Genomic DNA, 23,900 nt, shown 5'->3' on the forward strand with positions numbered 1-23,900 from the left:
CTTCGAGCCAGCACCGCCATTCAATGTGATCATGGCTGATCATCCCCAATCAGTACCCCGTTCCTGCCTTCTCCCCATATCCCCTGACTCCATTATTTTTAAGAGCCCTATCTAGCTCTCTCTTGAAAGCATCCAGAGAACCTGCCTCCACCTCCATCCTGGGGATGAAAAAATGATGAGCCAGCCAACTAATTCCTTTAGGATACGGTAATGGTTGAGATTTGTAACAACCTGTGGATATCACTCATGTTTGATCCAGTAAGTTTGCTTTAGGAAATACCTATCAGTGGATTCCCCTTCAGGCAGAGAATGCCACAGACTCACCATTCTATGTGAGAAAAAGTGTTTCCTCATCTCCGTTCTAAATGGCTTACTCCTTATTCTTAAACGGTGGCCCCTGGTTCTGGACTCCCCCAACATTGGGAGCATGTTTCCTGCCTCTAGCGTGTCCAAGCCCTTAACAATCTTCCCAAGCCCTTAACAAAGGTTTACTTTTTATTATTATATTTAACTGTGTGTATTGCGTTTCCAGGCATGTGTGCTGCTGCAAGTGAGAATTTTATTGTTCTGTTGTCGGTACATGTGACAATTAAACACTCTTGATTCTAGGAAACGTCATGAAATGCAGAGATGAGAGGATTTCAGCAGCAGACAGTTTTCATACTTCCCAACCAAAGGGCTGACCAAAGAGTAGGCAACAAGTGGCTGCCGGCTGCTGGACTTGTGCAGCCCAGAAACTGTTGCTACAGACCCGGCACAAATAAGCCCTGGGAGAGAAACCTTGGTCAGGTTGGGGAGCGCAAGGTATGCTTGTGTGAGGCCACAAAGGAGCACTCAAGGGGTCCTTCTCAACAAGGAACGCCACCTATTTATTTTCTCCAGAGATGTTGTCTGAGCTGTTGAGTTACTCCAGCATTTCGTGTCTATCTTTGGTTTAAACCAGCATCTGCAGTTCCTTCCTACACATCTCTTCTATTGTCTACAGGTTTTGATAGTGCTGTCACCATTGCTTACTCACTAAAGTAATCTAATAGGGCATCTTTACGGCATCAATTGTTCAGCCCTGATTTGGCCATGAACAGGGTGAAATGGGGGAAAAATTCTACCTGTGCCTTCACCACTCTATGAATACATGCTTTTTACAACCCAGCAAGTATAGTGTCCAGCATAGGTAAGTATTCATCATAATACTCTAGATTGATTTACACCAGTGCTTCCGTAGCATAGTTATACTAGATTGGTTAAGGTGAATGAATACTTCCGTTGGTGTTTATTTTTGGAGAATAAAAAGTTTATTGGAGAGTATTTAGGCTTGTAATGTAATCATTGGTCAGACCCATGATCAAACAGTTCTCATGCCAACTGTTGCAATTTGACTTTCAGCGCAGTAAGCAAGTTTGGTCAAGTGTGGCATGAAGCTAATGGAATATTTAGCTCCCTCATAGTATCCTGAACATGACCTTCAACTCCAAAGCTTAGTAGACTGTCTGTTCTCTCTAACTACAGAATAATAGTGACATTTTTTTTTCTCCTGGGTGACCATCATGCTTAAACGGCAGAAGGGAGATGAAGTTGGACTTTTAAGAATGGATTATTAGGACAGCTGTGTAGACTGAGTGGACTACTTCTGTCCTGAGTTTCCTATAATATTATAATCTGCAAAAGCTTGTTCGATTAGTGCTGGATTTGAGGACAGTTGGAAGATGTGATCTCACACTTATTAGAAGCTGGACTCAACTTACTTTGGCTCATTTCACATACAGTTGTAATCCCAACAGCTGTCAGAAAACAGAGACTCATTTCACTTTTTATCCAAAACATCGCAGGGCAACATTCAATATAGCGTGTTACCCAATCATCATTGCTGTAAAATGCCAAATGCTACTGGGTGAATCATAAGCTGTAAAGCAGCATTAAAATTGCAGGAGGTCCATCAATGTTAATTTGAAACCAAGTGTTGCATTGACCATGGTCCAGTTTTAACTTGAACTGAAAATAATGATCTGATTTCAAAGTATTCCCTAGATTCCAGTTTCTAATGCACTGCATTATTAAATATTATATAAAGCCTCTTGCTTCAAAATTTCACGATAAATAAATACTTTGGCGAGAGATTATCTCATGCAAATTTAGATTTTGGTAGTTCATACCATTCTATTGGAGACACAAGGAACTGCAGATGCTGCTTTACAAACAAAGACAAAATGCTGGAATTACTTAGCAGGTCAGGCAGCATTTCTGGAGAACATAAATATTGTGAGGTTTCGGGTCGGGACCCTTCTACAGACTATTCAGAGTCATTCTATTATTTACTCAAGTTGCTGTGTCCTTCTGCAGTTATTTTGTATATTCTACTAAAATGATTTTCACAAATTCCCATACAATGCCAAACCCAATCTCAAAATCTAAACAGCAATTTTTTTCTGACGCCTTTTTATTTGCAGACGTTGGAAGATAAATGGACGCAGTAAAGACAAAACCTAAACAAAAATGATTGGCATTAGCTAGCTTTTCTACTTCCATATATCACAGCAAACCTGTCAAACGCATGGAAACCTAGTCTTCAATGAACTGCTCCAGTCTTCAAAACAAAGCAAATTCCATTCTTCATGATTATAATAAAGACAGCAGCTGTCTTTATTCCATCTTGACAATACTTTGACACAAGACTATTCCCACGAGGTTAAGAAATGTTCCAACTTCAAAGACCACCAAGCAGGAATAAAATGCACTTTTATAACCAAGCATAAGACGAGCGTCGTCTAACTGCTAATAAAATTGAGATCATAAGTTTGCCAGATTGATTTAGTCATGCTTTTTCTAAATATTCCACTTAATGTATTATAAATCCTATGTGTTTTACAACTTCAGCTTTTCCAGCCAAATCAAATTTAAACCAGTTCAGCCCCACAGCCAAACAAACAGTGAACTTGGGAACTCCAGGAAAGCTGATTGCAGCATTTTGTAAGATGAAGTGAACGTGGTAAATATTTATAAATTTTGAAAAGTTACACAACATGTCGTTCAACTATGGTTAAAATGAACAAACTTTGTCTCCTTTTGACAGATCATCAGACATTATGGGGATGAAAAAATGATGAGGCAGCCAACTAATTCCTTTAGGATACGGTAATGGTTGAGATTTGTAACAAGCTGCAGATATCACTCACTGTTTGATCCAGTAAGCTTGCATTAGGAAATACCTATCAGTGGGTTCCCCTTCAGGCATATACGTAGTTCATTTTTCAAGAGTGCTAATAATAGAAATTAAATGGATGAGTGACACTACGGCAGATATCATATATATTGCCCTTGCTATTATTTGATAAACTTCGACCAGATCTTTGATAGATTGTACTACAAATAAGGCCAAAGATAAAATCGTTAATATGGTACCTTGTCATACATTTCATAAATACCACGAGCATCTCAAATACAATGAACTACCTTGATGTGCAAAGCTTGTTATGTGAGTAAAAGGGCAGACATTTTGCAAGTAGAGGGTCCCATCGCCCCGAGTGAGATGAATAACCTATTATCAAAATTTATGCTGTACACACTATAAAACATCTCTCAAGGAGATGTGCTTAGAAATGTTATCAAATAGTGTTATATTTAGGCACTGTATGATGGGATTTTAGGTGATAGAAGTGACTGGGCACAACCACATTAGTGCACCTCGATTTTCAACTCTGGCCATGATATGCATAACTTTGAGACTACTGAACTTAAGAACTGATGTCAAAAGACATACGATTTATGCACTAAACTCTATCCTACACACATTGCTGACCTTAAACACCAAAGTAGACAATGATTTGAATGCAGTTGCCTGCTTCGGAATGACTAAAAAAAGCTCACGAATATCATAGTTTCAGCACGTTGAGGTAAAGATTTGTTGTAGTATCTTTGTTTAAGACACAAATGTAGATAAACATACTTGAGGCACTTATCAGTCATGGACATACATGCATGTTTCTATGTTCTTAACAAGGAATGTGCTTTGTTATCATGTATCAAAATAATTTTAGTGGAATTCAAATGTTTCAAGCTTGCTGCTGTATTCTTAGCACTCCTCCAAAGCATATTTGCTCGTATGTTCTCGGCTGGACTTGGAGGTGGGGAGAACGTAAAAGACCCTTTAAACTTAATTAGACCGATCAAATTTTCCTCCTTATTTTTTAGATCCTAAAATTTAGGGCCTGCTTGCAGCCTAAAGCCTATCAGACAGTTATCAGGTAGACAAAAATGCTGGAGAAACTCAGCGGGTGCAGCAGCATCTATGGAGCGAAGGAAATAGGCAACGTTTCGGGCCAAAACCCTTCTTCAGATGTTTCGGCCCGAAACCCTTCTTCAGATGTTTCGGCCCGAAACGTTGCCTATTTCCTTCGCTCCATAGCTGCTGCTGCACCCGCTGAGTTTCTCCAGCATTTTTGTGTACCTGGGATTTTCCAGCATCTTCAGTTCCTTTTTAAACATCAGACAGTTATCAACAAGCTTTTAAAAATATATATATTAATGTGACATACAGCACTGTGATAATACAAACGTTTGCTGACTACTGCTAACTTCAATCCAACTCCTGCTCCTCCATCAGCTTTTCTGATTGGTACAACTATCTTCCCCAAACCATAGATATGTTCTGACCAAATCAAACTACTTGCCGGTCAATCCCAACTGCAATCCCTCAATCATTCACATAAAGATTATTGTTTCATTGAAGGCCCCCCCCCCCCCCCCAATCTTCCATCGAGAAACAACAGCACCTGATCGCAGTTTACTAATTCAATGATAAGGAGGCCGACACCTTAACTCTCACCAGAAATGCAATCGCATGCCTCTGTGTACGTTCTGATGAAGGGTAACTGGTCTGAAACATTAACTCTGGTTTTCTCTACACTGGAGCTGCCTTACCTATTAAGTATTGCCAGTATTGTCGGTTTTACATTTCTTTTTTCCAGCAACTGAATTGTATGGTTCAATGTTTGTCTCACAGACCTGGCACCAAATCCTCTCACACTATATAAATCTATGGTCTGTTTGTTTAAAAAAAGAGTCTGCAGCAAAATCTAATGACAACAGCCACGATGATGGAAAATCAGCATCTTATACAACTATTGTTTTCAAAAATAAACAATGTAGTCATCATGAAGCAATACTTCTGTTGCATTTAACATGCGACTAGCATTCAAGGAACATGCTGTGGTTGCAGTCTTGGATAGCTAGAAATTCTTGTTGACAAACCACTATTTCTCCTATTAGTTTATTTTTTATTTTTATACATTCCATTACATAATATAAGGCAAAGAATTGCCTTTCTGCTGTTACATTTTGTAATACCAGAAAGTCAATGGTGGATAGAGTCAACAGCTTCAAGTTCCTAGGTGGACATGTCTCTGAAGATCTATACTGGGCCCACCAGATAGATGTACTCATAAAGAAAGCGCATCATCACCTCTACTTCCTTAAAGGATTGAGGAGATTTTGTATGTTGTGAATATTCTCTTGAACTTCTACAGGTGCACAGTAGAGCGTATATTGACTGGATCTATCAGGGCATGGTTCGACAACTCAAATGCTCAGGAACAAAGGAGATTACGAAAAAACGTGGACAGCACCCAGTCAATGACGGGTACTAACCTCCTGTCTATTGAAGGGACCTACAGGAAATGCTGCCTCAAAAAGGCATCCTGCAATATCAAAGACCCACATCACCCTAGCAATGCTCCCATTTCACTCCTACCATTGGGAAGAAGGTACAGAAGTCTGAAAACCGTAACCTCCAGGTTCAGGAACAGCTTCATCCCAACAACCATTAGGTTATTGAACGCTACAAAAACACTAAAGGGCTTGTCCCACTTGGGCGTCATCTGCACGTCATGCAGGTGGTGCGCGAGAATTTTGAGCAACCCAAAATCCTGCGGCGCTGCGCCCTACCGCGCGCCACTACATACCCCACCATGCCTCACCACGCGCTATGGGCGCGTCACGACGCACCAACCAATTTTTAGGATGTCGCATAAATGACGCGCAAATGACGCCCAAGTGGGAGAAGGCCCTTAACTAAACTATGAACTGTCTTGGTTGCACTAAGTATTTTGAGATATTTTGCACTAGCATTGAGTTTATGAATTTATTGTATGTTCTTTTTGTTCGAGAACAGGTACTTTGGATCTGTCTTCACTAAGGAAGACACAAATAATCTCCCAGATGTACTAGTGGCCAGAGGACCTGGGTGCCCGGGGAACTGAGGGAAATTCACATTAGGCAGGAAATGGTGTTGGGTGGACTGATGGGACTGAAGGTTGACAAATCCCCAGAGCCTGGTGGTCTGCATCCCAGGGTACTTAAGGAAGAGGCTCTAGAAATTGTGGACATATTGGTGATCATTTTCCAATGTTCTATAGTTTCAGGATCAGTTCCTGTGGATTGGAGGGTAGCTAATGTTATCCCACTTTTTAAGAAAGGGGGGGGGCGAGAGAAAACAGGGAATTATAGACCAGTTAGCCTGACATCGGTGGTGGGGAAGATGCCGGAGTCAATTATAAAAGATGAAATAGCGGCACATTTGGATAGCAGTAACTGGATCGGTCCGAGTCAGCATGGATTCACAAAGGGAAAATCATGCTTGACCAATCTTCTGTAATTATTTGAGGATGAAACTAGGAAAATGGACAAGGGAGAGCAAGTGGATGTTGTGTACTTGGACTTTCAGAAAGCATAGAAACGTAGAAACATAGAAAATAGGTGCAAGGAGTAGGCCATTCGGCCCTTCGAGCCTGCACCGCCATTCAATATGATAATGGCTGATCATCCAACTCAGTATCCCGTACCTGCCTTCTCTCCATACCCCCTGATCCCTTTAGCCACAAGGGCCACATCTAACTCCCTCTTAAATATAGCCAATGAACTGGCCTCAACTACCTTCTGTGGCAGAGAGTTCCAGAGATTCACCACTCTCTGTGTGTAAAAGTTTTTCTCATCTCGGTCCTAAAGGATTTCCCCTCAATCCTTAAGCTGTGACCCCTTGTCCAGGACTTTCCCAACATCGGGAACAATCTTCCTGCATCTAGCCTGTCCAACCCCTTAAGAATTTTGTAAGTTTCTATAAGATCCCCCCTCAATCTCCTAAATTCTTGCGAGTACAAGCCGAGTCTATCCAGTCTTTCTTCATATGAAAGTCCTGACATCCCAGGAATCAGTCTGGTGAACCTTCTCTGCACTCCCTCTATGGCAATAATGTCCTTCCTCAGATTTGGAGACCAAAACTGTACGCAATACTCCAGGTGTGGTCTCACCAAGACCCTGTACAACTGCAGTAGAACCTCCCTGCTCCTATACTCAAATCCTTTTGCTATGAATGCTAACATACCATTCGTTTTCTTCACTGCCTGCTGCACCTGCATGCCTACTTTCAATGACTGGTGTACCATGACACTCAGGTCTTGTTGCATCTCCCCTTTTCCTAATCGGCTACTATTTAGATAATAGTCTGCTTTCCTGTTTTTGCCACCAAAGTGGATAACCTCACATTTATCCACATTATACTGCATCTGCCATGCATTTGTGCACTCACCCAGCCTATCCAAGTCACCTTGCAGCCTCATAGCATCCTCCTCACAGCTAACACTGCCCCCCAGCTTAGTGTCATCTCCAAACTTGGAGATGTTACATTCAATTCCCTCGTCCAAATCGTTAATATATATTGTAAATAGCTGGGGTCCCAGCACTGAACCTTGCAGTACCCCACTAGTCACTGCCTGCCATTCTGAAAAGGATCCGTTTACTCCTACTCTTTTGATAAGCCTTTTATAAGGTCCCACATAGGAGATTAGTGGGCAAAATTAGAGCACATGGTATTGGAGATAGGGTACTGACATGGATAGAAAATTGGTTGGCAGACAGGAAAAAAAGAATAGGGATTAATGGGTCCCTTGCGGAATGGCAGGCAATGACTAGTGAGGTACCACAAGGCTCGGTGCTGGGACCGCAGCTATTTAGAATATACATTAACGATTTAGATGAAGGGATTAAAAGTAACATTAGCAAATTTGCAGATGACACAAAGCTGGGTGGCAGTGTGAAGTGTGAGGAGGATGCTATGAGGATGCAGGGTGACTTGGACAGGTTGGGTGAGTGGGCAGATGCATGGTATATGCAATTTAATGTGGATAAATGTGAGGTTATCTAATTTTGTGGCAAAAACAGGAAGGCAGATTATTATCTGAATGGTGTCAAGTTGGGAAAGGGGAGGTACAATGAGATCTGGGGTTCCTTATTCATCAGTCACTGAAAGTAAGCATGCAGGTACAGCAGGCAGTGAAGTAATCTAACGGCATGTTGGTCTTCATAACACGAGGAGTTGAGTATAGGAGCAAAGAGGTCCTTCTGCAGTTGTACAGCGCCCTAGTGAGACCACACCTGGAGTATTGTGTACAGTTTTGGTCTCCAAATATGAGGAAGGACATTCTTGCTATTAAGGGAGTGTAGCGTAGGTTCACAAGGTTAATTCCCAGGATGGCAGGACTGTCATATGTTGATAGAATGGAGCGGCTGGGCTTGTACACTCTGGAATTTAGAAGGATGAGAGGATGAAGGATGTTTCTTATTGAAACATAAAATTATTAAGGGATTAGACACGCTAGAGGCAGAAAACATGTTCCCAATGTTGGGGGAATCCAGAACCAAGGGCCCCAGTTTAAGAATTAGGGGTAGGCCATTTAGAACTGAGATGAGGAAAAGGTTTTTCACACAGAGAGTTGTGAATCTGTGGAATTCCCTGCCTCAGAAGGCAGTGGAGGCCGGTTCTCTTGATGCTTTCAAGAGAGAGTTAGATAGAGCTCTTGAAGTTAGCGGAGTCAGGGGATATGGCGAGAAGGCAGGAACGGGGTCCTGTTTGTGGATGATCAGCCATGATCATATTGAATGGCGGTGCTGGCTCGAAGGGCCTACTCCTGCACCTATTGTCTATTATCATATATTATCTATGAGTATTGTGTTTAAAGGCCTGTTATACTTGCGCAAGTAAGGATTTCATTGTTCCATTGTCAGTACATATGACAATTAAACACTCATGCCACTGGATTCTCTTGCCCTTTTACAAGCTCTTACTTTTCGCGAGCTAAGATGCCAAAAGTAGAAAAAACACCTCAAAGTACGATTCAATTAATTCTCCGATTCCGCAGGTCCATACGTGAATGCCAACTAAAGTTTTGCTGTAAACAATTACATAATGTACAGCCATATAGTCATTATTAGAACATTATTTTAATAATGCCTAGCAACAGAGATTGAAAACAAAATATTATTGGTATACTTCAATGGGCTTTCTTTGTACAGTATGTCACAGCACAGTACCACAGTTTGGTCCTGTATATAATACGATCAATTGATATTGCATTATTTTCCATATTGTATAAATTCATATGATAATTGGTTAATGCAATCTGAGAGGTGTGCTGCCGTTCTCAGTTCTTTACAGGCAATGAAATACTTCTGAAGAGTAGTTACTGTTATAATATAGAAATTCAAACCATACGGTCATTACATTTTAATCACCTTACTGCTGTTGTGATGACTGGTTCAGTGAAAATTGACATTCAAAACAAATGGGTGATGACTGCTTAACTCACAGATTGAATGGGACAATGGCTTTCCAGTATTTGGGATGTGTCATTAAAAATGTACTCGCATGCTGTGCCACAGTAGGGGCACATAATAATTATATTTTTGTAGCAGTAGATTAACAAACCAAGCATCATTTTTTTACAATGTGCTCCATCTTTTGACCTTGAATGTTGTTTTGTTTTTATGGTCCGTTCCTTTTCACCATTACATCTCTGGGTGGCATTTTAATGTTTGCTGCATTCTTCTATTCCCAAACCACTCATCAAAAACGCCATATATCCTGCATTTGTCCATCATTTTTATGGTTGTTGTTGCTCACTATTTTCAGTTACGTGTGTTACATGCATCAAGTGTGGCTCTGTCACAGTATCAATGAAACCCCCCCCCATCCCTTTGCAGAATGATTCTTGTTATAGAATGGTTTTACTATTGTGAGCAAGCAAAACATACTGCATAGTATGACCTCATTTCACCCTCCTGGGTACACGATTACAGGGACATTTTGTACAATAATCTCCTCCGTAACATTCCAGACTTACGAGATTCGGTAGTGGTTCTGAAAATTGCTGGTTAAAAAACCCACCATTCCACTGGGATTATGCTGATGTTCTTCCGAAACTAGAATTCAACTGTATTTAATGGGTTGCATAGCGTGGCAATGTCATAATATCACTCTTATCTACGGGCTCCTTTCCACAGTGTCGACTCTGAGGAATTTGTAAATGCACCATATGGCAGCATTTAACAGCCCACCATGCAATGAATCATGAAAGCATACCTATTCCCTGCCACCCAAGCATTTCAAATTTAGGAATTACAATCTTTTCCACTGCACAAAACAGATTACTTGGTGCCGACTTCGTGCTTTTATGCTAATCTTAATTTAAAAGTTTTGTACTTGTTGTTCACATGGTGCCAGCAACAATCTGTCTTGTCAGGTGCAGCATAATGATTAAATGAAGGGTAAAACTCACTTTTTGCTTAAAAGTGCATCTAATTTCCAAGCTTACAAAGGCCCTCCACTGGTCCAATATGACAGTCCTTTTTCCCATGTCCTGCTCTATCCATCTTGTGGCCTCGCTGAGTGAATGTGCTAATGAGTGCTGAAGAAAAGCTTGCCTTTTCGCTGCGTGTCTGTGCCCAAATCCATTACTCACAGTGCCCTTGCAGCCAGTGGACTGTTGAAACTTTTACCTATCAGTCTGGGCTTTGTTCAAACATGGGCATGTTGGTGAAAGGCCACTGTTTAATCCAGTATCCCACCCATTTCTAGCTAACATGCTTGAAGAGGATAAATGCGCATTGTGATATGTGGTGAGATCATTTATCTTCCAAAGTCATTTCACAGAAAATAGCAGTTCTGCATTAACACTTTAAACTGATCAAAACATACTGTGCCCAGGGAACAATTTTTCTTTTAAGACATTATTTTGAAACCGGCGAAGATTAGTCATATGGAACATTTCTCATAACGCTGCAGAATAAAATGCTTTTAGTTGCAATAAATCCAGATAATTATAGCCAATAAACTAAATAAATATCTTGAAAATACATTATATCATAATTCCAGATTTGTATACAGGTACAAATGATATATTGTGCAATTTACCTTAATTTTGCACATATATCAGTTTAATATGTTGTCTTCTGTTTACTCAAAAAGCAGCACACTTCTTTCCCAAATAAACTCTTAAAATCTCAAGACAAGAAGGAAATTCAGAAAGTAAGGTATAAAAAATGTTTATTGACTTTTAGTACACTCGTCACATGTACCGAGATACAATGAAAAACTTTGTTTGAATGCTATCCAAGAAAATTATACCATACATGTACATCAGGGTGTGAAGGAAAGAAAAATAAAATGTAGAAATAGTGTTACAGCTATAGAGCTAGTGTCGGTAAAAAAAAGTGTTAGATTGGAAGATCAAGAATTCAACCTTAGCACATAAGAGGACCATTCAAGTGGCTGATAATAGTGAGAAAGATGTTCTTGTATTTGGTGATACATGCTTTCAAACGTTTGTATCTGGGAGAGAGGACAAGCGAGAATGACCAGGGTGCAAGTGGTTAAGAAGGAACTGCAGATGCTGGAAAATCGAAGGTAGACAAAAGTGCTGGAGAAACTCAGCGGGTGCAGCAGCATCTATGGAGCAAAGGACATAGGCATCGTTTAGGGCCGCAACCCTTCTTCAGACTGATGTAGGGTGGGGGGGTGGGAGAAGAAAGGAGAAAGGAAGAGGAGGAGCCCAATGGCTGAGGGAGAGCTGAGATGGGGAGGAGACGGCAAGGGCTACCGGAAATTGGAGAATTCAATGTTTATGCCGCTAGGGTGCAGACTGCCCAAGTGGTCCTTCTGTGCGATGACTTGAGAGAGAAAAAATCTCACCCTGCTTAACATCTGTAGTTGGGAAGTAACTATAGAGTATTCTGAGGGATAGGTTATACAGGCATTTTGACGGGCAAGTGGTGATTGGGGATAGTCAGCATGGTTTTGTACATGGGACGTCATGTCTGACAAATCTGATTAAGATTTTTGAAGACGTGACCAAAAAGGTCGGTGAGTGTAGAGCTGTAGATATTGTATACATGGATTTCAGTGAGGCATTTGACAAGGTTCTACATGGTGGGCTGCCCTGGAAGATTAGATAACATGGGATCCAAGGAGAGATAGTTGAATCAATAGCAAATTGGCTCCATGGAAGGAAGCAGAGAATTGAAGACTGATAACGTGCTGAATGTCATCTGTGGATGTTCACTGCTTCATTATGAATCTGCACAGATAAATGTGCGTGTCCTTCCATACAGTATGCATGGTTGTGCAGAACTTATTTCAGTTTAGAATATAATAAAGCTAAAAACATATGCTGTAGAACTATTAAACTGTGCCACAATTTTGACAAAGGGATCCAACATTAAATGCCACAATAAGCATTGTAATTCTCTTATACCTGATGGTGTAACCTGGACATATATAGAAACATAGCAAATAGTTGCAGGAGGAGGCCATTCGACCCTTCGAGCCAGCACCGCCATTCACTGTGATCATGGCTGATCGTCCCCTATCAATAACCCGTGCCTGCCTTCTCCCCATATCCCTTGACTCCACTAGCCCCTAGAGCTCGATCTAACTCTCTCTTAAATCCATCTATATACATTAAATTTTAATTTTTTCAAAACAATCAAAAATGATCAAAAACAATGAGTATTTTTGTACTCTACCTCTCACAATATTCATGATATTTAGTCTTTTATGTAACATATTGAATCATTAAGGATGAATAGTGATATTTATCTAAGGACTCCAGGGGTTGGTGGGTCCAGTGTATCATTTAGCTGTCTATTCCACAGGACAAATATAGGCGCTGAGATATAAGCAAATAATTCAAACATAAACTATTTATCTTTCGTGCTTTTTACACAGATTATTAATGATTGATTTTATATGTAAAAACCAAAACAACAACCCCTTGAAAAATTTGGTCATTATTTATGTTTCAAAAGTCACGAACATGTGTTGTTAGGTCCGGAAATCAACTTTAGTTTCACAAGTAACATTCTGGGCAGTAGGTGAAGTACCTCTGCATTTAGAGCTGTGGGAACATACATCAGTGGGAATCTGGACATACTGAAAATGCTACAACTGCCAGACAAGAGTCACTTAAGGAAGCATTATCAAAAGGATGTGGGAGTCCATCTTCACTTGCTTGTGAAACATTGGACATGACTGCAGAATACTGTGTAGTCTTGCCCAATGTCCAGTGTAATCAGTCTGAAGAAGGGTTTCGGCCCGAAATGTTGCCTATTTCCTTCGCTCCATAGATGCTGCTTCACCCGCTGAGTTACTCCAGCACTTTTGTCTACCTTCGATTTTCCAGCATCTGCAGTTCCTTCTTAAACAATCCAGTGTTAAGGGCCTGTCCCACCAGCATGCGACTGCATGCGGAGGCGCAACCTAACGTGGTCGCTTGAGCCGTACGGCCTCGTGGGGCCGGTCCCACTTCGATCGCCGGAGCCATATGGAGTTGTGCGGGGATGGTCCCGACATTGCGTGGGGCTCCGAAAAACTGATACTGTCCAAAAATTCCGCGCGGCAACGGCCTGTCGGCCCGCAGCCGCATTGAGGCCGTACGCACCGCCTCGACGGGCGTACACAGCGTCTCGACGCCGAACCCAGCGTCTTGATGCCGTACGCAGCATCTTGACGGCGTATGCCTAGCGCGTGGCGTTGCGCGATGACTTCACCGCCCGGCGTGCCGTTGCGTGATGACGTAACCGCCTGACGCCGTGCGACGTCCAAATTCAGTCGGCCCGCCTCCTGCCCAGCTGATTGGTGAGTATGATGTCGGGACCAGCCTCGCACCACTCCAGACGGCTCCGCGGTTGGAAGTGGGACCGGCCCCGCGAGGCCGTACGCCTCAAGCCACCACGTTTGGTCATGCTAGACGCATGCAGTCGCATGCTGGTGGGACAGGCCCTTTGTACAATTTGCTACTATTTAGGAAATATACGTAGCAAATTTGGTCTATCCCCTATTTTGTTAGGAAAAAATGTGTTAGTGAAGATAGGTTCTTTCTGACAACCATCAGGCTATTAAACACAACAACCTCCAACTAAACCCTGAACTACGTAGACTTGGGGGTATTGTTTTTATATATGCACTAGTCTTGTTTGTTCTTTTTATATACAGAACTTATTTTTTTGCTGTTAATTTTGGTGTTTACAGAGTACCATGTTTACATGTCTAAGTAAGAATTTCATTGTTCCAATTCTGGACACTTAATAAAAAGCACTCACGACCCATGACTCTTGTAACTGACCCAAAAAATACATTACTAAATTAATAAAATCTTTAAAGTGTTAAATTTAATTTTGTAATTGTAGACTTCAGGCATAAAGAGGATTCTTCAAAATCATTCGGTCATACCATTTTGACAGGGAAAAAAAATCACTGGTTTTCTTGAAAAAAAGAAACTCCAGTCGATAATGGCTGCTTTTGACAGGGTAAGGGTACATTAGATCACCAATGGCTTGGCTTCATTTGTAAACCTTTTAATACTACTAATTAAATGGTGAATTGAATAATTGAAATGCATTCTGTAACCTTGAAGCTATGCTACCAACATCAAGTCACCTCATGTCATGACTAGCAATAGTGGAAAAGCAATGGAAATTAACAGAATTTTAAATGCTTAAAATGTGCATTTTTTGGTTTTCCTGAGAATTGATTTGCTATAGCTAATAAAAGCCCTTTGAATGTGAACACCATTTTACAAAATGAGTGTGTTCTCATTTGCACTCTGTGGGTAGAGTAAATAAGGCAGAGAACATAGCAAAAGGTTTTAATGCCTAAATGAATATAAGTTGCATTGACATAGATTCATATTGTTCTAATTTTCATGCAAGCAAAAGTAATCAGGTTCCATCATGCTTGCTTTGTTTATAACCTCAATTATGCATTCTAGTCTACCTGCTTCACCTACTTGCTTACTAGAAATCAATCTGCCTCTGCTTTAAATATATACATATGGCTCTGCTTCCACCACCCTTTGAGGAAGGGATTTTCAAAGGGTCACAATCAACCATCTGAAAGAAAACAAATCATCTCATCCTTCTTAAATGTTTTAAATAATGTTACCTAATTCGAAATTCTTCTACCAAAGGAAACATCATCTCCCCTTCCATCTCATCAAGACTTCTCTTCTCTCCTTGCTTCTCTTAAATGTAAGATGTAAAATAAAACATGTAAGATCATAACGAGTTTCATTTTACATTTAAGAGAAACAAGCTGAAAGAAAGATAACACTGCAATGAACAGAGAGCTGACTGAACCAATTAAAAGCAACTAGACAGATTACTGAACATACAAAATATGGGTCAGCTTTGCTATTTGACAGAGGTTAGCTGTGCCCTTGGAAATAGGCTTTGGTACAATAGCTCACCTCATGTTGTACATTGGGTGGGTGAGGGTTTACAATTCGGCTTGATATCTCTTAGCCTGGTAGGGAAAGAATACAAGCAGGTTTTCTATTCCTGATGATATCTATCACATATTCGCTTGGATAAGGATATTACACAAGTACAATTTTTTACTTCAATGTAATGATCTTTATTTTTTGAAATTACCGACAGAATATAGTATCACTTCATGCTTATCTTAAAATTAACTGGTCATGATTACTTCAGTTAAAGGGGAATAGAGAGAAATTGTTGCCAGAGATGCATGGTTCAAGGACTAGAGACACACAGACCTAAAGTGATGAGTAAAAGATACTGGTGGGCGAAAATGTGAAAACGCTCTTTTATGTAGAGATTTGTTCAAGTGTGGAGCTCGCCACCCGTAACGTGGTAGGAATAAGGCTTTCAAAAGGGGCTCTGAGGAAAAGAAACATGATTGATGAAATACACTACAAAAGCTGGAATGGACTCAGTGGGCTTTGTAATCTCCTTATGTTCCACTGTAATGCCCCTGTCCCACTTAGGAAACCTGAACGGAAACCTATGGAGACTTTGCGTCCCATCCAAGGTTTCCGTGCAGTTCCCGGAGGATTTTATCAGTCTCCCTACCTGCTTCCACTACCTGCAACCTCTGGAAACCACCTGCAACCTCCGGGAACCGCACGGAAACCTTGGGTGGGGTGCAAAGTCGCCAGAGGTTTCCGTTCAGGTTTCCTAAGTGGGACAGGGGCATAATTCTATGGATTGTTGTATAAATCTACCCCGTTCACTAATATCCTTCAAGGTATTAGTTTGCTGCCCTTGTGTGGTCTGACTTTGATGTAGCTCTTAATCACAACGAAGTAGTTGATTTTTTATGTCATTCAACAATAATGAAGAATGACATTTGTCTTACTAGTGACATCCATATTATGTAAATAAATGCATTGCATTATCACAACATTGCAATTTAGGGGGGAGGGGGGGTTGTAAATAAGCATATTAGTTTAGTGACATCACCAGGCATATTAGTTCAGTGACATCACCATCAGGTTGATTGCCTTCCTGTGCATAAACTTTCAACATGGATGGGATGATCCATTTGTCAGCTTACTTACCAAGGCATGAACATATGCTCCATTATGTGGTGAAGCAGAATATCCTTCAGTTCAAAAGATAGAGTACATTTGAATTTCAAAAGGATTGAGAGGTTGATATTGACATGGAATAAGCATATTAGTAGGAATTCCCTGAGATTGCATGTCCATGGTTCAGAAACTTGCTCCTTCATCACTGTGGATCTAAATCCAACCTAGACTGAAAGGATAAGGGTCTTATTTTCAACAACTAATAAGAATCCTCAATCAAGTAATATTTTTTTCACCTCCATCCATTCCATGGTATGCTGTTACCCTAAATGGTGCCATTAATATGGCATAAATAGACCAATTTAAGCCAGCTATTTATACTTAGAGGCCCTGAAGGTGATATTGAGTGTTTCTGATTTTACTTGTAAATGGATTTCAATCAAACCATTATGATTGTACTCAGCCAAGATTTACTGCATGGAAATTCTGGGCATTTATACTATCAGATGCAAATCAAAATGATTAAAAATAGGATGCACCATTTTTAGTACAAAATGGGACTACTAATGCCCCTGTCCCACTTAGGAAACCTGAACGGAAACCTCTGGAGACTTTGCGCCCCACCCAAGGTTTCTGTGCGGTTCCCTGAGGTTGCAGGTGGTTGCCGGAGGTTGCAGGTAGTGGAAGCAGGTAGGGAGACTGACAAAAAGCTCCGGGAACCGCACGGAAACCTTGGGTGGGGCGCAAAGTCTCCAGAGGTTTCCGTTCAGGTTTCCTAAGTGGGACAGGGGCATAAGGGTCATTACAAGTGATGGATATGGATACCGATAACTGGAATTAGAATAATTCCTGGGTGTATACAGGTAATCCTAACTGTATGCACCTACCAAAAATGGGGAAAGTATGAAGCTATATTTAAGAAATATGCTCAAAGCTCCATTTTGTTGCCTCTGCTTGCAATCACTAGTACAATTTCTAGGAGTTAGCTCTAACATTAGAGCAATTAACTGTAAAATTGGAATGGTAGCTGTGATTTTGCTGGTCATTGGAGAATTAGCGTTGCTCATGTTATTGGCAAGAACTATTTGAATTCAATCCATTTGACAGTGGTGAAATTTAATTTGGGATTTTTTTCTATGCAAGCTGTGCAGACACAATTCACAATATTTTTCGTCTTCATATTGAGTTCTAGAACAACAAGCGTGGAATAGAATGGAGAAAGCAAAACCTACCATACTATTGGTGACTTGCAAAAACAAAACACAGTATGAATTAACTCAGTAGGTTCAGGCAGCATCTCTGGAAGACATGGATAGGTGACGTTTTGGATTTGAATCCTTCTTCACAGTGATTGTAGTAGGGAGGATGATTCTATTATTGTGCAGGAAGGAACTGAAGATGCTGATCTAAACCAAAGATAGACACAAATTGCTGGAGTAACTCAGCGGGACAGGCAGTGGAGAGAAGGAATGGGAAGGATCGCGACCCAAAACGTCACCCATTCCTCTCCAGAGATGCTGCCTATCCCGCTGAGTTACTCCAGCAGTTTGTATCTATCACAGCATTCTATTATTGTATGACTTTGGTGCAATCACAAATCATCAGGAACATAACCATCTCTGGTAGATTTTACAGTACAGGGAAGAGTCAAGAGTGTTTTGATATGTCTCAAGCAGAACAATGAAATCAAGACATTGAATTTCCTCTAAGATATATGATTACTTTTACACCCCTATCGGTTTTTCACTTGTCATGGTACTTCACTAAAAAAAAATCCAAGACCCTCATTTGAATAAAAAATGAACTTCTTCAGGCTTTGGTACTTTACTTCCTGCTTGTTTTCACAACTGTTCACTTGTAAGTTGGATATTAGTATGCACAATCATCAATAGTGGGCTACAATGTTGAGGATCGTAGTACAAGTGAAACTTGACAGAGAACAATCAAACAGAGCTTCATTCTGTTCAAATACATTTCACGGTACACTGTAGAAGTCATGGATAATGTTAGCTGGCTTTACAAATTGACTCCTGCAGCCACAAACATATTACTGGCACTACACCATCTAGGTTTCCTTAGCAGTGTTCTCATGGCATCGTTATATGCCACCTTTAGTCTCTGCAAATTTGTCTTTCCATAGTTCGACCACAGGTGCGCAGTGCACTTTACTTGTGTTTTACTCAACATTAACTGCATCTACAGTTAGTTCCTTGTGTGTCCAGATGGGTAATTTCTTGCTGGAGCTATATTACAACAAAAGGCATTTAGGCTATTAAATGTGTTCTGCTTTAACAATTACCAGAAACAGAAAATGTGAAATAAGTAACTTCCAGCTTCCTGAACACCAGTGGGGAATTTATTGCACCATTTTTACGGGCAGCAAAATCTGAACAGGAGCAAGCAGTAAATATTCTATTGTCAATCAATGTTTATAACAGTTAAACAATGGAAGCCATTATCTAAGTGACACAGTTGTCATTAAGATTTCTTGGAAAAGTTTTTAATCTTTTTTATTGGGAATGTTTTCTTGCTTTACATACAAGAATTGCTTAAAACTATAGGTCAGGAATTGTGTTAAATACTACTTACTTCTTATAGTCCAGCCCCATCTTACTCCAGCAACAATTCTCAATTGCCAAAAATATATAAATGAGAAACCTGAGCAACAAATGCAAACTGCAATTGAGAATGCATGAAATTTCACACAGACATCTGTGGACAAACAGTTGTATTGGAAACACAAAAGTTGTAGCTGAGTACTTAAGTAGAAGAATTCCACAATTAGAAGTGGAAAGTTGTATAATGCCCCTGTCCCACTTAGGAAACCTGAACGGAAACCTCTGGAGACTTTGCGCCCCACCCAAGGTTTCCGTGCGGTTCCCGGAGGTTGCGGGTGGTTGCAGGTAGTGGAAGCAGGTAGGGAGACTGACAAAAACCTCCGGGAACTGCACGGAAACCTTGGGTGGGGCGCAAAGTCTCCAGAGGTTTCCGTTCAGGTTTCCTAAGTGGGACAGGGGCATTAGTCTTGCACATCTCCCTAATAAAATTCTCAACCAATATTGAATTATCTACAAACAGATGGACTTTGGGTATGTCAGTGGTATAGTCCAAGTATATACTTCATGGCTCGAGTGAGCTGAAGAAAAAAAGGCACGTGTTGTACAAATACAACCCCAACTACAAAGTGGAACAAAGTTGCAAAGGTGTGTCCCCCTATTAAACTACAAAAATCCTTAGATTAAAAAGAATAAATGCAAAAAAATATTAATAATATCTCCTCATCACCCTCAAAAAGAACATATGAAATTGTTTGATTTCATTCTTAATCAATGTATTGCTGATGATATTGTTGAGGCAGTTTAACAGTGATTGCCAGCAACATACAATTTTCTAGATTGGATTTTAAACATATTTTTCTCCTTTCCTGGAATAAGGCGAGCATTTCTTTAGTGCATTGGTTAGTATTTTGGTTCTGTAGTGTAATAAATTATTGCAATTGCTGCAAAGTAAAATCATTTGATTCGGAAAAAGAAACAAAACATACAAAGTAAAATCTGAAACTTGACAAACATTTTGGAATTCAAATATGAGTTTAACACAGGCCAGGTAAATATATATCCTGGCAATCCGACAATAGTTTCAACATAATGATTTAAATGAATTGGAAGGCATAGTAATTAAAGCACAAAATAGTATGTTTCTTGATCATTCTTTACAGTTTATCTGAGGTGTACTGCCTGCCATTTTGCTGAAGTAAGGAATGAAGAGAACAATTTGCATCAAGCAAAGTGAAATTTGAACATATTACCTGATACTAGGCAAAAATGTTGGCTGTTTGTACTGCTCAAGATTAAATTCTAAGAGCACCGAGTGACTAATAGCTAGTGGCAAAGTATTGTAAAGGGAGAGAAAAAATGTTCTTCATTAATTTCTTATGGCATGCATGAGGAAAAATCAGTTTTAAAATAAGGGATTTAGGTCGCCAAATGTATCAGATTTTGTCACATAATGAAAACCTTCAAAATGTTAACGACTTGACCCAATTTGAAGCCAACACCATCTGTCTATTGTGTAAAATAGATGAGGAAGCTGATTTTCACATTGTTTTTGTCTGGATTATATAACCAGCAAAATCTAGTTCCTGCTAGCAAATTACTTCTAACAATCGTTTTATTAAAAACCGAATACAAAACTATCCGCAGCTTCACAGCAGATTGTGGCAAATGCACACATGCACTCTGTGACTCCAATAAAAAATTCAGCAATTATTTTGTCTTGATTTCATATGCATTAGTGAAGTGTAACAGCAGCGTTATAGCCTCCAGGTAATCATTTGTTCCAATGAAGTTTTCCTCAGTGTTGAAACTTCAAAAGCTAAATTAACTCTGACACAACTGTATAATTCTGCCTTGGTCACCCACGCCTCAGACTACTGGAACTGATTTCCAGCTTGTCCGTTGCAAGTCTGTATTTTATAAGTCTAACACTCCCCATGACAGAAGTCAAAACAGAAATCTTATACCTTCGTAGTCAATACATGGAATATAAGAAGTTTATAACTGTAGCTTTAAAATGTCAGTTATTCGGTTCTTTGCCAAATTCCAGACTCCACATTCAATCACTGTCCAGTGACACAGAATGGGGCAGCTGGAATCACACCAAGTGATTAGTGTGCTAAATGAAGTGAAAATCTGGGCAATGTTTATTATGGAGTGTTAGCACATAGCTACATGTTGAGGACACCAAATCAGTTGGAGTATCACTGTCACTGATCGTGATGGATTCAATGTAGGAAGTTATTTTTATTAGTAGAGAAATGACCGAGAAGTGACTGCCAAAATAACTTTGTACAAATATACAGAGCTTCTAAATTGCACAAAAGTTTCTAAAAGGTTAATTCTACGTCATGTGATCATCATGTTATCAAAATAACAATCAAGCCTGGCATCCCAACTGTTTGAATCTTACAATTTTGTTCTTAAAAAATAAAGAGAATCTTGAGAAATGGATATTGTAAACATTCAAAGTGATCGAATAGATTATTTTCTAATAACTAATTTCCCCTAAAAAAAGAATCAGAAGCACCCAAATCCAACCAGGGTGTAAAAAAATGGTCAAATGAATTAGCTAAAGCTCTGGGGAAATTACATTTGTAATTCATTTGATATCATTTTTACAGGAAGAAGCATTTAAAGGACGAATAAACCACTATGGTAAAATTATTTTCTCATTGCCAGAAACAGAAATAACAGTATACTTTGGCATATTTGACCAATTTAACTAACAAAATATGACTGGTTATTTAGGATTTTATCTACTTAGTCCCAGTACTGAATGATGGGAAATCTCTGCACATGCAGAATGGACATAATTCACACCAAAGGAGATGAGCAACTGCTAATATATTGCAAAATAAATGCTGCTTTCACGGTTATATGATAGCAAAAATAATGTTCCTCAAAGTTATGTTATACTTTACACGTATTCATTAACTAAAGAAAAGAGCGAAAGGATTTCAGCAAAAAGCCAAATCAATTTCAAGGCATTTTTGATGGTGGGTAAAATAATTCAATATTATTTGTGGAGGGAGAAATGACAAAGGATGAATCTTGAGAAATGAATATTGTAAACATCCAAAGTGACCGAATAGATTAATAGAATAAAAGGATGAAATCTGATTTACATTCATTCCAATATCTTCACGCAGAAACTGCTACATTTCTTCCTCACATATTTAGAAAGCCAATTAAATCTATCTAATTATGCACTCACCCATGTGAGGTTTGGCAGGGTTGAAGGTCATCATCAATCTCATTGGCCTTGCCATTCTTCCTTGCATTGGCCTTTGTAGGCCAGTGAGACAAAAGGGGCTCTTCCATTTGTCATTTCTCATCCAATTCCAAACCGATGTCTATAATGGGACTATAAATAACTGTTGGTAGATTGTATGTTGCCTGTTCAGAGAATAATGGGACATAAAGTGTCTATCTGGGTTTTGACACATAATGTGAAGCAACACAATAGCGACACATTTTTCTTAAAATTAGAAACTATTAAGACAGTTGTAGCAGAATTGGGCGTTGTTCTCTTATTTAGGGTTTTGATCTCTCCATTGTGGTCAAGCGTATTGAAATTGCTCTTCCACTCTGCCCAGACCACATTGTAAAGAACAGCTTCTCACAGGGTGAGACCTATGTAGGGCAATTCTAAAACAATTTGCCCTCCCAGCAGGGCTGGATTTAATGCATTTGCCCAGTCTGTATCTAGCAATGACATCACCATTTTCAAATGCTTCTTATTTCATGGCAATTCTTTATTGCTTTACAATATTTTGATGATGTTCCAGAGAACAGACCTTGTTTGTTCATCTAGTTACTGAAATGAAAAAAATAAATGCCTATACCATGTATTACTATGGAATTCATTTTTCATCATGAGACTGGTTCATCTGATTAGTATATCATGTAGAATGCCTTTGATGGCATGGGCAATTCCATTAAAATATTGAAACATTCAGCTATTATCAGCAGTGTGTACATAGCTGTTTTATTTGCTCATCTTTTACAATTTCAATGAGACACATTGGGGTTGAAAATGGAAATGCCTTGTTTTCAAAGCAGGCTTAACATCAAGTAACAATCTGTTTTGATTCAATGATCCTCATTAAACCAATGGAAAGGTATGTGCTGATTTGCTATCAGTGGTGATCACCCAAGAAAGGGCAATGCAATAGCTCAACAATTAATGTGTTATTGTATTGTTCTTTCTTGGGTGATTGCCACAGCTAGCAAATCAGCACATATCTTTCTATAGGTTTCATAAAGAACGATGGATCAAAATGGATCCAGTGACCCATGTTCAATCCTGACCTCAGGGTACTGCCTAGGTGGAGTGTGCACGTTCTCATTGTGACCAAATGCATTTACCCTGAATGCTCTGCTTACCTCCTACGTCCCAGAAGTATGCTGGCAGGATACCTGGCTATTATAAATGATAGATAGACACAAACTGCTGGAGTAACTCAGGCAGCATCTCTGGAGAGAAGGAATGGGTGACGTTTCGAGTTGAGACCCTTCTTCAGACTGAGAGTCGGGAGAAAAGGAAATGAGAGATATAGACGGGAATTTAGAGAGATATAAAACATGCAAAAAAGTAACAATAATATCGCTGGTATAGGCGGGAGATTATGAATATTATAAATTGCTCCTGGTATAGGCGGGATGCAGGAAAACCAGGGGAAGTTGAAGGGCA

The 23,900-nt window shown here is 39.8% G+C and overlaps 1 protein-coding gene across 1 annotated transcript in view; it reads right to left on the reverse strand.

Annotated features, from left to right (window-relative positions):
* fat4 (FAT atypical cadherin 4) overlaps positions 1–23,900 on the reverse strand; it is a 368,131-nt gene that overhangs the window by 198,472 nt on the left and 145,759 nt on the right.

This window comes from Amblyraja radiata, chromosome 1 (assembly GCF_010909765.2).
Source record: "Amblyraja radiata isolate CabotCenter1 chromosome 1, sAmbRad1.1.pri, whole genome shotgun sequence".
Classification (NCBI taxonomy): domain Eukaryota; kingdom Metazoa; phylum Chordata; class Chondrichthyes; order Rajiformes; family Rajidae; genus Amblyraja; species Amblyraja radiata.